An 11826-nucleotide genomic window follows, 5' to 3' on the forward strand; every position below is an offset into this window, starting at 1 on the left:
GGAATAAAGGTGTTTCCTTTAACCCGAATGCCAACTGCTGAAGTAGAAAAATGATCTCGCCCTTTCGTTACTACGCGCGCAGTCTGTTTAGGGTATCTCTTTTTTTCCTAAATACTTGAATATGTAAAACTTAAATAACTGTCTGCATAACGCGCGCACGCGTGCGTGCGTGTGTGTGAATGTGCGTGTAGCGTGTGTGTGTGTGTGTGTGTGTGTTCGCGCGCGCGCGCGTGCGTTTTGTGTTTTTTGTAGAGCCGCTGTATGTGCCCCTTGGTTAAAAGCAGCTCCACGTCCACCTACGATGGCTCAATTCAGCAGCGTTTAGTTCCCTGTACGCCAGTAAGTGAAAAGAGCGGATCATAATTTGCTTAAATCATGGCATGGTACTCCGTTTGCTTGATATGCACAGTGAAAAATAGGTGCACCCAGTTGCTTCGCAAGCTTTCCAAGTTATTACCAGGAGTATTGTTTATTGAAAGACGCTGATGCCATACCATTGAGAAACTAGAAAGCTACAAATGTCCCGGTTGATTTGTGGAGGTTTCAGCTGGCTAAGCAAAATTAATAAATAACAATTATAGCCTTAGCATTCCTAACTGCACTGCTCGAACATAAATATAGTAGGCTACGTTGGTGAAATGGAAAATGCATTTGCGTCCATTTTTTGATATACTCCGAACACACTGCATGGCTTTATTAGGAACATGCAGAAGATATTTAGATAATTTTAACTAGTGTGTAGCTTAAATTTTTTTTATCGCTGACTACAAGCCCTTACCGATCACCGTGAGCCCATGCTCATGTTCACGTTTATGTGAACACAGAAATAATCTGAATGAGAAATTCCTTTAAATTGTAATCGAGTAATTACACAACATGCCCTAACGAAATAAAAAGTGTTGTAATTTTAATGGGATTTATAATAATCACAACTACTCAAGCCGTTCCTGAAAATATACACGGTAACTTTTTTTCTAGAAAATGTCGTTTATTTTAAGTTGAATGTTACATTACCACTGAAATCTTTACTGTAAAAGTGAAAAGAAAAAAAAATCCAGTATTCAATCTTTATTGCTTCAAGAAAACATTCAGCCCATGCTGTGTTTGGGTGGGATGGGACAAAACTGACCAGGGTAATGCAACAGGCGACCTGGTGCAAATATACAGCCAAATGACTGTTGATCATCTGCAGGCTCTGAATTTTCAAATCCAGGCTGTTATATTAATGAAAACCTAAACTGTGTCGATCTGAATAGTCATGCGCGAATAGTCATTGTTACTGGTGCTGGTCCCACGAGCCTCCAGGCTGTTTCTTTAAGTTTAGGATGTCTAAGTGGTGGTCCACCAATGTTCATGGAACACACTGTGAAGCATTTTTATACATTATGTTGTGTGTGTTGGCACGTGTTTATAACCTAAATGTGCATACAGTGCTGCATGCTGATGTGACTATGTCATTTTACAGTTATATTGTTCATCAACAATGCAACCTGCTGTCCTTTGCTTCATTCGATTCATGGAATGCTAACGTAGTGGGGTTTTTTTATTTATTTGACTGCAATGTCAAAAGCGTAGCCAGACTATTTACTTTATTTCTATTGACTCAAGAAGACGTATGCTCAAATTAAATGGAACCTTGTCACTTTAAAATATTTCACTGCCATTCAAACTGGTCAAGTGGAAATATATTTGCGTGGCGAACGAAATATTGTTTTACAGCATTGCTGGCATACTACTGGTCATGTGATGCAGCTGGGAAATCGTATACCCCCGCATGGTACTGTGGCCCACACAAGTCAAAACACTTTTCACTATTTCAGGCTCCTGTGAATCAACCAATGTCTGTGTGCTTCACATGTTGGTCGTATATCTAAGAGTGCTGGGTAAATTTCAAACCATGTTTCCTGTAATAAATAATGTTATTCCTGTGAATACAAAAAAGAGAAGGAAATAGTAGTAGTAGTAGTGGTAGAACAACAACAATATAAAAAAATGAAGCAGTTGTGGATGTAAACAAACTTTTTTTTTGTGGTTGTAGTCAAAAAACATACAGTATGCTGTTACAAGATTTGGATCTCCCCCATTTTACAATGGAATCAACCATCACACTGAAAAAAAAAACACATCCATTGTATTCTGTGCCATAATCCTGACTGACAGCACATCAGTAGCTTCAAAAGGGAATCTAGATTTTTTTTCTTTTTTCTTTCTTTCTTTCTTTTTTTTTGTAGTCGACACCAAGTCACTGGCAAGCACTTGCTGTAAACAGTTCTATAATCCCAGGCAAGACATGTGACACGCCATGGTCTAATGCTGGGTTTTTCAGAACGCCCACCTCCATCAAAGCACACAGTAGCTAGGATTGAGAAAATATTAGCATGTATTTATTAGCCTGTTAAGCCACAAGGATAACATATACCATGATATTTGTTTTAATATATGGGTTCAGATAAGTCCCAACTTAATTTTCCAACAGCAATATTATTGATTAGGATAACAGAGAATAGGTCTAATGTGTGAATTCACAAAACTTTCAGATTTTCAACAGATCAGAATTACAACAGATTAAATATGAAAACAATCTGTGAATCTTTGGATTTTTTATTGCTAGTAATTTCCTCTCTACTTCATTTTTTTATTTTTTTAGTTTTCTTTAAAGTTCCTCTCTACATTTTGAGAAAGAAGTGAGCTTAATAATTTAGTACAGCTGTTCAAACGATCATGTAATCAATCAAAGTCCAACAGACTTACTCAGTTGTCTACAGGAAAAAAAGTGTTTCATTTATCGTAGTGACACAAGGAAATCCTACAGACGGCCAATAATTAAATGAAGTTGTTTTTAGTTAACGTGTACAGCACAAGAAGAGGAAGATTTTCTGAGCTAGCATCCACACAACATGCGCGCAGCAGGGGCGCAGCCGAATGTTGACATATATTTTTTCTCCCTTTCTTGTGTCGAGGGAGGGGTACTTTACGGATGACTCTGTACTTTGCCATTAGCTCGTGTTGAATTTCTCTACCACCCTGTGGCGTCTAGCAGTAATTCACGAATATATCAGCACCACACCGTCAAGATATCTTAGCACTAACACTACTGCGCTAAGGAATGTAATTATATTTGTTTAAAGGGAAGAAATACTGAGACGTGGCTCAGGTTAAAAAATAAATAATATTAGTAGCAACAAATGGTAAATGGACTGCATTTATACAGCGCTTTTAGCCAAAGCGCTTTACAATTGATGCCTCTCATTCACCAGAGCAGTTAGGGGTTAGGTGTCTTGCTCAGGGACACTTCGACACGCCCAGGGTGGGGATCGAACCGGCAACCCTCCGACTGCCAGACAACGGCTCTTACCTCCTTAGCTATGTCGCCCCATGGTGGGTGTGGTGGGCGTGGTTGTGGTTATTACAGAAATGCAGCTATGAGGGTGGGCAAATACAGAAATAGTGATGAGGTGATAATGCCACAGTAATAATATAATATGTGGAGTTATTACATATGGTAATGTTAAGTGTTGAGAGAGGGACGGACAAACCAACAGATAAATAAATAAGTAAATAAACAGTAGTTATTGAAGAAGATGATAAAAAAACAGAATCGCACAAATAATGTTGAGTAATGAACCCGCTCTTCTAAGCCCAGACAAGGAGTAGAGTGGAGCTACTGAAGGGAAAGAAACAAAATGACTTCTATTTTTTTATTTGGGGGGACAACAACTGAATTATGCTGAAGAAAACATGTTGCACAAAGCAAATGGAGGTGGAAATACAGATTTATTAATTTATTAGTGAAAGGGAAAGCGGAGAACATCCACCCGAGAGACAGACGTAGCAACAGACAAGGCAATAAACAGAAACCCTGGATCTGTAATACGCCATATGTAATGTCAGTTGGAAGCCATCTGGGTTATGGTTCCATAGACCTGTTGAAATCAGACAGGGGGGGAGGGTAAAAAAAGAACTTAAGAATCAGATGGGGACCGATAGGAAGAGATAATAAGTCTGCACTGAAGTGATTGGAGATGCCACATAGATCAATGGGAGGGTCCGGAGAGCTCGGAGGGTCCGGAGAGCAGGTGCTCTGGAGAACGCTGCAGAGGTCTCTGAGCGTAGCCTTGGGACACTCGAACCGGGGGAGAGGGTAATGAGGAGGGACAGCCCCTTCCCCGGGAGTCCTGAGTGGGTGGGGGTGGGGGTGGGGGGGTGGCGGCACGGTGGCACAGCGGGGTAGCGCCGCCGCCTGGCGAGAAGGAGGTTACGGGTTTGAATCCTTGCTTTGCATCCCTGTGTTTTCGCGTGGGTTTCCTCGCGCAGTCCGTTGATGTGCAGCTTAGGGACCTACAGGGGGTCATCAGCATCGTCGTAGCGAATGAGAATCTGCTCTCGGTGGAGCCTCCTGGTTCAGTAACAGCCGAATATAACGCAACAGGCAAGGTGAACGGGGGAAGCAGTACCTCAGACTTCCTCATTAGAGAGGGCCGGGAGCTTTAGTGATCAGTGGTATTTAATGGAGAGAGGTCAGTTCCAATAAAAGCCAGTTATTGCTGTGTCTGTTAGACACTTCCTGTGACCCTCCACTGGTTCAATCAGGTGATTGCATTGTTATCTTTTGATGAGTAAAAAGCAACTGTCTGTTTCCTGATTAGATAATCCAGGTTCCCCCCCTTCCCCCTCCCCCCCCCCTTTTTTTTGATTGTCTGTAATCTCATGTGACTCCTGTAAAAGAAGATCTGCTTTACAGTTCTGAACTAATTACCGCTACAGTCCAGGGGGGCAGTTACAACACAACATGCTGTCTATCCCTTCAGAACTCTGAGTTGAATTAATCCTGAAGCAATTCTTAAAACATTCCAGTTAGCATTTTGAGAAAGAGCAATCTATTGACTGTTGGTTCTGGACTTGGTACTAACACCACCTACATGGGGATGGGCAACCAAATAGACTATTTTATCATGCGGTCCAAATAAAGGGCAGACGATTTTTGTATTTAATGCAGGGATAATGGTTTTTTAAACACATTTTCATCCCCAGTCCAGTGTGTGCACACAGGAAGGGGGCATATTGAAACCGACAATGGGACTGCGGAGGGCTTGCAAAAATGCTGTTTACGGTTGCAGTGCATTTATCTACAGGCCCTAAAAGTACTTTTAACACAGGAAATAAGATCATGCATTAAACATTGAGCCATAAGTATAGATCCAACCTCCCCCCACCCCACCACCACCACCACCACACGTTCCCTCTCTGCCTATAAATATATGAACTTGGCATCTGTGGACAAAATATAAACCAAATTAAATGCAATGAAAATATTATTCATCCAAGGGCTCCTGTCTTATTTGCTGGAGTCAGGACCTATTAAGGGAGGCCTCTGTCATTCAGCGGTAATAAAGTTTGATGCAATCCACTCGCAGGCAGCAAAGCAATCCACTTATTCAAATCCTGTCCCCAGTAATTGCCTGTTTGGAAAAAAATGACACTTGCAATTCCCCGTCTACACTGAACATGCTCATTTTCCAGCGGAGGTACTATAGAGGCGTCGTTATTAACTGGCGGTTTGGGCTGGGCTAATAACACTGATAACCTTCCACGGTTATTTTGGAAATGAGTGTAAGGCATTAAGTGCTCGAGACCTTCGCACTGTCTCGCCGACGCGGGCTTTCATTCCTGTTGACCGGGTGGGATGGGGGGGGTGGGGGGGGGGGGGGGATTAGAACTTTCAAATCTCTGGCTGGAGCGCGTGCTTTAATAGATCGCACTTTAGTAGATACGCGGCGTGTCGGACTGTGATTGTGAACTTATTTCAGAAGCTGGGGGAAAGCCTTTTTTAGAAATAAAGCTGTGGTGTGGAGCTGTGGGGGTTATGGCGGTTGGAGGTAGGAGGGTGGGGTGGTGGGGAGGGACGGGGAGGGTTGGGGTGCTTGGAGGGGGGAGTGGGGTTGGGGCAGGTGGAGTGGAGGGGTGGGGAAGGAGGGATGAGGCGGTGGGGGGTTGGGGGGTTGGTGTGGTTGGGGGAGTGAGTGGGTTGAGACGGTGTGGAGGGATGGGGGTATGGTGGAGGCTGTTGGGGGTAGTGAGTGGGTTTGGGGTGGGGGAGGAGGGGGGGGGGGGAGAGTGGGGGGGGGGTCGGGGGACGCAGATGCAAGGCTGTTGTGGCTGTCTCGCCCTCTCCCTGTAATCTGGCAGAGTTTGAGTTTGGCCATGCTCTCCCCTTGGAGCGCTCTCTCTGTAATTGTGTGCCTCTCTAATTGAAGCCACTTGGGGATGATGGCCTCCCCCCCCCCTCCACCACCCACCCACCCTACCCCCCCCACCCCACCCCTCCTCAGTTCCTTGACCACATCTCACATCTTTGCTCTGGAGGATGATTCTTTTTTTTTTCTTCTTTTTTTTGACTCTTTCTGGAGTCTGGAATACGGGTGGGAGGGAGGGAGTGTGGGGGGGGGAAGTTAACCTCAATCGCAGATGAAAAGATGACTGTGGGCTCCTTTGAAAGTGGTCCTCACCAATTCCACCCCAGCGTCTTAAACTCGGGGGGGACGGGGGGTGGTGGGGGCGCGCTCCGCATCAGATTTCCCGCGGACGGCACGGAGAGGCACGTTCGGGCCACAGGCCGTGTTATTTGAGGATCTTGTTTATTCGGATCGTGTTTCTTCGTAAAAAAAAAAAAACAAAAAAAACAAATGTGCAACTGCAGCGTCCATCAGTGACAGAATTTCCAGAAGGCGCAGAGCGCTGAATCAGCTCCTTGCAGCAAATATTCGAGATTACAGAATTGATTAACGGTCATGGAAAGGAACGCACAGAGCCTTTTACTACAGGACAACCCGCACACCAGACCAGCTCTTACCATCACCCTCTTTCATACCCTCATACACTCAAAATTCTTTGTCCCAAATATTGTTTTGTGTGTTTTTTTTTTTTAATCCACACAGAGTGGACTTATTTGGGACTGGTGGACTGTGGCTCATAAGGCAGAAGAAGTTAAATAACTTGTATGCTTGCTGTACAGAACTGCAAAACAGACCACTGGATACTGAGTGGTGTAAATTAATTTCCTCCCCCCCTACCAGCCTCACATTGCCTCCTAGTGGCCACAACGGGGAAGTAATCAAGTAAATGAGCTCCTTCGCAGGATATTACGAACGGAATTGTCATGTTTTTGCAGTACAGGTCTGCAGCCATTTTCGGAGAATTCCTCTTAGCACGTCCATTGAACAGTTTCTCCTGGCGTTCCCGTGCAGGCCGGTGGGAAAGACGCACGATCCCGTCTTATCTCCCAGTCTCGCAGCCTTAATGGCTTGTTGCTCCATTTCCTGCACTCTTTCCACTCCTGCTTCTGTTGAAACTGTGCAACACGCCCACCTGTCTCCGTAGCAGCCTGCACATCTGCAATGCATTTCCTACTCTACTTATTTCAGCTCTCTTTTGAACATCATAGCTGAACCCCCCCCCCAACTTCTTGCCTCCTAAATGCTCATCAAGTAACGCACACACACACACACAAATTGCTTGGCTTCCATCGAACACTAAAGAATATTGTGCTTGGATTTCCATCAAATTATAGAAAAATGTTGCTTCATTTACCTCAGCTAATAGAAAAACCATTGCTTGACTTGCATCTACAGATACAGAAATCATTCCACAGCACAATTTTCCCACCGCTCCTGTGCTATTCCACAGCTCAGCTCTTACGGTTCCGTGTTGCAGTTAATTTTAATTACAAAACCTTTCATCTCGGTCACAGCTGCGTTAAGAATTCTGCTTCCCCTTAGCACAAATACTTTTTTTTTTCTTCCCTTTGCCCTGAAATCTATTTGCATTCTTGTTTGACCCATTACGGTGTGAGATCACGGTGTGTGATTAGGACGGTTCTTAATTAAACATTCTGATTCTGACGTAACAATCACTGCTGGTGGAGTTCTAGAACACTGACTTGGAATTTTGGGTTAGACCTTTGACCCTTTTCAAAAAATGACTGTTAATTCATTCAGTTCTAAATCACTGGATGGAATTCAGTCAGTGGTTGTCCTTAAACTCAATTAAAAAAAATCTAAGCAAATTGATTTTCACGGTTTGGAAAATTCAGCAGTCTCTAAAAACCAACTTGTCAAACTTGAGTTTGTGGAGAAAAAGCTTAATGCTTGCATGTCCTTGTATGTCAAAGGGAAGGGCAAAAGTGGATTGAATCCAGGCCACGCTCTTTCTTTTATTAAGCCTCTCAGAAGTAGGCCGAACCGTCCAATATCCTGTGACCTCTCGCTATCTCCGGAAGACACACACTAGGCCTTGCCTACAGATACAGATTCAACAGCAGCCATCCGTACACTGGTTCAACCTTTTACCAAGTACTGCTCAACACTCAGACGCAACACAGACCTAAACATGGTCATGCGCAAGGGGATGAAGAAATTCCTAGAACGAGTTAAAAGCTCGCAGCCGTAGTCCGGTAAGCAGCTACAAACACGTCAAACTCAAATCAATGAAAAACATCAAATGAAAAATAAAAAATAGCACAAACCAGTTTAATTTATTGATAAATGAAAGGGTCGAATTGTGTTGAACGTCATTTTCACATTCACATTTTATCTTTAGGTGGAAATCTATTTTCGCGTCGTGCGCTTGAACGATGATTGTATTCACTGGCCGCTGTTTCCAAAAGCAGTCTCCACCCCATGCCAAAAGGGACATTCCGGGGAGGAACCATTTCCAGTGGACAAGAGAGCAATTGTTGTGATAAATGTGCCTCGAACCATCTCACGCATATTTCTCCAGATTGCATTAAAGTGTTTTATTCTCCGGGCTTCCGTTTGTACCAACATTGTCTTCAGCAACTGCGGCATGTGTGTTTGCTTGACCGATAGCAACAGGGTGATGGAAGCTGAGGCCTCTTATATATTTCTGCTGGGGGAAAAAAAAGCATTCATAAATAATAATGGCATAGCTATGTGTTCCTTGAACTGGAAAAACATGGTTGAGACGTTTTTTAAAAAAAAAAATAAAATTTTTTGTAGACGTGTGGCCAGACCCGTTTCCCTGTCAGACACACGCGATAAGCTGCTTCAACCTGTCGCGCCAGTAATGAGTTGTGGGTGAGAACAGAAGGTCGTTTATTCCGATTATTTATTTATCCTCATCAGTAGTATGTGGCAGACAAAATCGCATCACATTTTCGAAAGTTCGCATTCTGGCACGCGTCTCTTAACAGAAAGCCGCACCTGCGGAGAAAGGAATATTTTGGGATATGGTTGACTGTGGTGGGATATAGACTCATGCCTGTGTAACTTCTTTTCACCCAGTTGAAAATAGAAACTATTATTTTTTCTGATAAACTATATGCAGCCCTGCCATGCAAGATTAAATATGTGGACTGCTAAAAAAAATATGGCGAAGGCTTTAGGACTATTCCACCCATCAATCCATCCATGTATTATCTAACCTGCTTATTTTTGGTCAGGGCCATGGAGATGGGGTTGAGGGGTGGGGTGGGGGTATTGGTGATCAGGTAGTCTGGAAGCTATCCCACCATGCATTGGGGGAGAAGCAGGAATACATGCTATATATGTCACCAATCCATTCTTTGGTTTTGTGTGTGTGTGTGTGTGTGTGCGTTTTCTTGATAACTATAGACCAATATCCCAATCAAATAAAAGTTCCACTTGGGAACATTCTGCATTCTGCTGCACTTTTGTTTAATACTTTATAGTTAAGGAAAACCGAAGCCACATCCTCCTCCCAGACAACAGTCTGTTTTGTGATATATTAAATGACCAATGTGTCTTGAATCCAATTAACATAAGCTTTTTCTGGAGAGAGGGGTGTGCAACTTTCTCCCTATATATCAAATACAAGACTGCCCTTCATAAATTTGATCATGTGATTTGTGCATTCCTCCATTTCTTTAATTATTCTTCCTTAAATTTCACATTTTTTTCAGAAAAAGAAAACACGGAGCAATTTCACATAATTGACTGAGATTAATTGTATACTTTTAACATAGTACCGCCTTCAGTGATCTAATCAATCAAAACCCCCGCACTAATGTATCACTACTGACACGGTAAAAGTCAGTAAATGAAATAGCATTTCCCGAATGAAATGTGCCTTTGCCTAATGATACAATCCAGCTCAATCAAGTTTGCATTGTGGAAAAAAAAACCCTGTGATTGCACTGAAGAAGTGCGCGCCTCTCCCTCTTTTGAGTAGCATATCTAACCACAAATGTACTATCACATTTAAAAAAACCAAAAAAAAAAACATTATAAATCATTATCGAATGTAAATAATCAGCCGTTAAAGTGTGAGTGGGGATGGAGGGGATGGAGGGGATGGGGGGGGGAGCACAAAACTTTCAGTGCAACTACAGTTTTACGGTTAAGGCATCCACATGAAAATTGATGCTAATTCCCCTTTAATTCGCTCAAGTCACCGTAAAAATGCCTGCAGCACGCACGACAATGGCTCTCTCTCTCTCTCTCGTCTCTGTCTCTCTGCCGACGGCTGGAGGCCGCGGCCTCGCGCTGGGCCGGACTATCCCCCCGCGCTGCTGCTAAACTCCCGTGATCCGCACATCTGGCGCCTATAAGCCGCTGCAGCTGTTCGTAAAGTTATGTGTGCGCTTTTCCGAGGGTCCTGACCGCAAGAAAGAAAAAAAAAAGAAGAAGAAAAAAAAAACGCCCTCCTTTCCAGAGACCACAGACGGGTGGAGCGGGAACAAGTTGAATTGAGGAGGAATGGTGTATTTAAACCAAACAGCTTCTAGATACAAAGGCGAGCCAGTAGCCCGGCTCTGAATCACCATTGTTCACTGACAGTAGGTCTCTGTGTGTCTTGGTTAATGTATTCTCTTACCTCGAAATTAGCTTTTTATTCTTTCTTCCGGTGTTTAGAAATCCAAAAAGTTGTATTAGCTGAATGGTACAAAAAGCACCGTCCATGTAAGCAATAATGGAAAGAATTATGCTTGTGTGTGTTAGTCCTCAGGCTAACAACTCAGAGGTGTGTTAAACAATTTGCAGCTTTTGGACAAACAAACAAAGCACCAACTTTAACCTTAAATTAAGAGAACAAAGAAAATATAATAAAATGAAATACTATTTAATGAGGTGTCCCCCCCCCCCCAAGCAAACCATATAGGCTAATACATTCTTATTAAAATGTAGATGTTTTTGAATTTTTAAAAAACATTTTTTAAAGCTTCATTGGTGACACTTATCATTGTTTTTTTCCCTCTCCATTTGGCCTATTTGTATGAAGAATACATGTATAAAATTTTCTCTGAAACAGTTGCTAGGCAACAATAATTTGCGCTGCACCCCCTAATAACAGTAGCATTCATGCTGTTCTAGTAGGTGTAGTTCTCTATTAGAGAAAGGCCATTGCAATAATCTCAAAATGCCATGCTGATTTCCTGTGAAGTCTTATATTTCTTCTGTACATTTTGCTTCTTGTGTTGAACAAGAGAACCCTGTTTATAGCTCAGTTAATTTCTTTTTAGATTTAAATCAGGATTCAATCACATGATATTCAATTCAATCAGTCTTATTCAGCCTTTTTTGTGGAAAAAAAAACTAGATTTGAAAGCATTTTGAGAAGCCATTTTGTAACAGAATTCAAAATTGAATAATCAAAATATGGAGCAAATTTTCCGAAAAGATATTTGTCATTTGTTGGCCTTATATGGTTTGCAATGACGTTAACAGAGAAACGTGGAAATTTTGTGATTAACCACAATTGGGCATGTAAGAAAAAAAAAAAACAGATAACATTTAGTTTAAAATGTTTGTGCTTGGTTTTGTCCACGATGTTTGTAATTTACAAAAATAT

At 42.5% G+C, this 11826-nt stretch overlaps 1 long non-coding RNA gene across 1 annotated transcript; it reads left to right on the forward strand.

Moving 5' to 3' along the window:
• The first annotated feature begins 7979 nt into the window (after positions 1–7979).
• Positions 7980–8803, forward strand: LOC135235107 (uncharacterized). Its single transcript, XR_010324278.1, has 2 exons — positions 7980–8449; positions 8596–8803. It is a non-coding gene; the product is annotated as an uncharacterized LOC135235107 (long non-coding RNA).
• The last annotated feature ends 3023 nt before the right edge of the window (positions 8804–11826 follow it).

Source organism: Anguilla rostrata, chromosome 11 (assembly GCF_018555375.3).
Source record: "Anguilla rostrata isolate EN2019 chromosome 11, ASM1855537v3, whole genome shotgun sequence".
Lineage (NCBI taxonomy): Eukaryota > Metazoa > Chordata > Actinopteri > Anguilliformes > Anguillidae > Anguilla > Anguilla rostrata.